We start from the raw sequence: 4,866 nt of genomic DNA on the forward strand, positions 1-4,866 counted from the left end.
TGCCCTGGGGTGTCGTCCCATGGGAAACACACTTGAACAATCAAGAAAGTATGGTTCAAGGTACATGCTGTGTGCTCTCTCAGGAGAAGCTCAGGCTGAGCTGAGTCTTAAAAGGTGCGTGGGGCTGACCAGGAGGAGAGGCGGGGGCAGGGTGTTGCAGGCAGAGGGGCTGCAGGGCACAGGGACTGCCAGGCGTAGGGCGGGTTGAGGAGCAGAGTACTGCAGAGGGTCCGTGGGAGGAAGCTAATGTCCTGTGGGGGGGCAGCTGGGCCCTTGTCACTCCTAATTGTCAACATATCAGCGTTGCCCGCTAATCAGCATTGCTGGTGGCTGATTGGCCTTTGTCAAAAATGAAGTGCACACAGTCTACGTGGAGCTCTGGTATGTCCGGTATGAAATAAGGGCTGAGGGTGAGACCTGGGCGATGCCTTTGAAGGTCTAGAAAACAAGCTGGAATCCTGACAGACCCCCCAGAATAATAATAATGGGGCATTAATAATAATAATGTTATCATGGTCTACTGCTGAGATGGAGCAGTTCAGAGGAGGGGAAGGGGAGGGTAATGTGGTATCTGGGAGACCTGGAAAATGTGGGGATTGAGCTGACCCTTGAAGCAGGGGGTCTGGGGCAGCATTTCCCAACACACTGTCCAACCAAATGCTGGGACCCCTTGAGCTGTTAAAAGCTGTTTGTGCAAAAGCGTTATGTATTCCAAGAATTTGAAAAAATGCTACACACTATACCCCTGTCTTATGTCTATTAGCTTATTAAAGGTTCTGATAAGTCCTGTAATAAAGAAACCCCTTTTGGTTCTGCTTCAGTAGGATTTACCCAAACTACCTGAACACAGAACTCTGTGTGTGTGTGTGTGTGTGTGTGTGTGTGTGTGTGTGTGTGACTCCTAGAAATATGTCTTGAACATGGAGCACAGTTTGGCAAATGCCGGCCTGGGAGCCAGGTCATCTAGCTCAAGACTGGCTAAAAAGCCACTCCTTATACTGAGGGGAAATGGAGACTGAGAAAAAGGCTGCAAAAGATGGTTCATCATTAGGTGACTGCTTGTCTCAGAGTACCCACCCCCTCCAGCGCAGTCTTCCTCCCAGGAGTGCCATCCTTACCTACTCCAGAGAATTCTCTAAGATCAGAAGGTCGGTGGGGAGCCGGTCACTCACTCCCAGTGCCACCCTTGCAGACTAGCCGGGGAAGCTCTGCCAGCAGCCGGGGAGCCGAGGTGGCCCTGGAGGGAACTCCTGGCCACTGGAGGGACTTGTACCCCACTCTGCTCAGGATTTCCTCCCACCTTCTTATATTTATGATCTTGCCCAGGTTCCTCGGGTTGGGCTTTCTCCCTACCCACCTGTGAGCCCCTGTTCCCCTGAACCCACAGCTGCGTTTGACACACTGCACATGACCCATCTAGCACGTGACGTGCCCATAATAGTGCACCTGGATGCTCAGCCTGACGTATGCCCATCTGTACACAGTCCCCGAGTCATACACACTTACACACTCGCACACAGGCCACACACCTGCGTGACGTCAGCAGTCCACTCATCGACACTCATAAATATCTGTACACACAGAACATTACACAGTCACATGCACAGGTGACAACAGATGCACACAGCCACTTGCTACTCACACACGTGAGTATACACAGCGACACTGTGATACCCACACACGTTATCTCTGGAGATACAACTTAAATGTCCGCTTCCCCTTCTTTCCACTGACATGTCTCCTGAACCCCATGAGGTGGTCACCATCACTGGATTCACACAATTAATATTCCAACAAGTCTTGAGCCAGGATGACGCCACTGGGCTTGTGCATGGCCACGTGCCCCAGCAGAGCCTGTGGCCCCCAGTTGTCACCGTCCTCAGGGCTCCACTGTCTCCATGAGCCCTTGTTGCGGGCTGGGAGTGGCAGTGGCCTGTGTGGGCTACTGAGGGGGGTACCCCTGATTTACCGTGGTCTCTGCTATAGCTGCCTGGTGATGGATGAGACAAACATTGCCCAGCTCCTTTGGGAGGCTATGTGGCCTGGCGGGCTTTGTGGAGGAGGTGGGCCTAGAGCTGGTGTTGAAGGCTGAGGTCCCTGTCAGTAAGAGGTGAGAAAGCGGGGGGCACCCAGGTGGGAGGCCACAAGAGGGGCGCGGGGAGGGCTGAGCACGGCTGGTGGCCCCTCAACCCTGAGAACCCTGGCAGCGGTTATGAGGACAGTTTGGGCAGAGGTGGAAGAAGAAGCAGTGGGGCCAGGAAACGGCCAGCAGCCCTGCTCGGCTGGGGTTTCCACCCGCCACCCTGGGTGCTGGTCCTGACACCTGGGAGACTCCTCAGCCGGTGCTCAGCCTCTGCGCGTGTGGCTGGCGGAATTAAACAGACGGTGCGGTATGAATGGCGCTGCCCTGTTTTATAAAGTGCCCTAACAAGCTGGCGAGCCGGGCATACTCAGTCTTATTTACGGCTGCTATTATTTCTCTGACATTGAGATTAATTTGACGACAGCGGATTATAAGCTCTTCTATCATCAGATGGGCCCACTACCTGGGAGGAGAGGAGGGCTGAATTTAATTTGTGAATAGTGTGCTGGGTTCTCCTGTTCCTGGAGTGTGTGTGGGAGTCTCAGCCATAAATCACGGAAGGCACCAGCAGCGCTGAGCCCAGAGGCCCGGGAGCTGTCCGATCCGGCCACATGCTGGAGAGGGATGTCCCGGCAGGTGGGCGGGTCTGTAGACCCATGGAGCCTGGCGGGATGCACACCATCCGTGCTGCGAGAGAGATCTGGGGCATCACCTGGCCAAGGAGCCTTCAAACTCTAGAGTCTACACCAAGTAAGAATCATCTGGAACTTTGTTAAAACACGGATTTTTCCAGTCCTACAGAGTCACCACCTCTGGGGGGTGGGGCTTTTGACTTCCCCAAGTCTGGCGTTTTCTCGGAGGAGACCTGCCTGGTACAGTCCTGCCTTGGGAGGCCTTGGTCTGTGGACAGGCTAAGTGGCCCCTCCAGTTTCCCCCTCCTCCAGGCGTGGCTTCCCTTCCCTGGGTGTCTGAAGAGAAAGACACAGGAGAAGGGCTGGCAAAAAATAGGCCCTGAGTGGAAAGCTAAGACGTTGGGTCTTGAGCAGAATGGTAATATCGGCAAAGGCTGTCTCCTTCCTCCCATGGAGCCCCCAACACTGTCATGCCTCAGCTGTGAGCCCCTCCTGCTGGGCAGGAGAGAAGCATCAGCTCATGATCGTCATGCTGGGGCTTACAGGCACCATCTCTCTGTCTCCTTATGTTGATCTTTGGGTTACCTTTTATTACCCCATTGAGAGATGAGAAAACCGAGGCAAGGTAAGAGGTGGTTTTAAATTTCATGGCCTAGAAACTGAGGCTGGGGTTTCAGTGCAGCTGGGATACCTGGTCCCTTCTATGACCCAAGGCGGTATTCCTACCCCGGGGGCAGGGCTGCACACACCAGACTTTGCATCCCTCGGCAGACAGTGAATCTACGGGGTGTGTGGGGACAGGGTCCATGAGAACTCGAGGGGTTAAAGAGGTGTCCCCGCTCCTGAGCAGTTTTCCTCCCTGATGGGGGCTACATTCCTTGGGGCCCCTGGGCCCAATGCAACAGATCTTTCTCCACTCGTGGCCTGGCGGACCCTGTCACTGCAGGTCGGTGGGGGACATGGTTGTGGGGCAGGAGGGCCTGACTCACACACATGGCCCCTGACTGGCCTTGATGGAAGTGAGTGGCCCATGGGCAGCGACCTTGCCCCTTGCCTTTCCTTGCATTTCCTCGGCCTGTGCCAGGAGGCCAGCCTATGTCCTCTGCCTCCCAGGCCTTGGCCTTTCCTTCCCACCACTGACTCTCCTCTTGGCAGCCTTTGCAGGGCTCTGCTAGGCACTTTTGAGAATCCTTCAGGCCAAGCGTCCCTGGTTCCTCCAGTGCCTTTGGTTCCATCCAGATGCTGACTTTGACGAACTCCAGCTGGTCAAAGTCCATAAAGTGAGAAGGAAGCCAGTATGGACTCCATCAGATGCCCTCCCTTCGTTGAAAAATCTGCTTCCGTTAACGTAGCCTAAGTTTGCATCAGATGTTTTGAGGACATGTCACCCTATTATTGAGCTTAATTCATGCAGACCTGAACTCTTGCATCTGATAACATCTGTTTGGAGACACGTATGTCTTCACCTAGTGGAGTCGGTTTATTGGGTAGGGTTTAGTTTGGCTCTGGTGCCAGAGACTCAAAATAAAGGTGGCTTAAAGGGGATACCAACTATCTCAATCAGCCTGGAGTTAGTGGTCCTGGGCAGGTGCTGATGTCAGGGACACAGGCATCTCTTTTCTTCTTGCTCCACCCTCCCTGGGGTATGGCCCTTTTCTGCGTGTCCAGGACAGTTCACCCCATGTCCACTTTCTAAGCAGCAGGATGGAGGAAGAAGAGAAAGGGCAGGAAGAGCATGATATATTGCTGCCTGGCACCTCCACTTGTATCCCATTGGCCAGAACTTGGTCTCATGACCACACGTGGCTGCAAAGGAGGCTGGGAAATGTAGTTTTTATTCTGGAAGGCCATGTGCCCAGCCAAATTTGAGGGTTCTATTACCATAGAAGGAGAAAACAGATATTGGGAGATAGCTCATCACCTCTGCCTCAGTTGGTTCTTAGTACCCACAGGTGAAGCCTTACATTGATCCTATTTAAAGACTGTCCTATGAGAAACTTATGGTCTCACAAGCAAACTCCTTGCCTATGGAAATTAAAAAGAGACTGTCTGTGTCCACTCCTCTCAGTTTAGTGTTGTGGTACATGGGGCTAACATGCCCGCCAAGGCTTCACCTAACAGGCAAGGACCAGACACCAAGGCAGGAAGTGA

The sequence above is a fragment of the Delphinapterus leucas genome, chromosome 14 (genome assembly GCF_059928025.1).
Source record: "Delphinapterus leucas isolate spDelLeu-1000000601 "Yukka" chromosome 14, BTC_Dleu_Yukka2, whole genome shotgun sequence".
Lineage (NCBI taxonomy): Eukaryota > Metazoa > Chordata > Mammalia > Artiodactyla > Monodontidae > Delphinapterus > Delphinapterus leucas.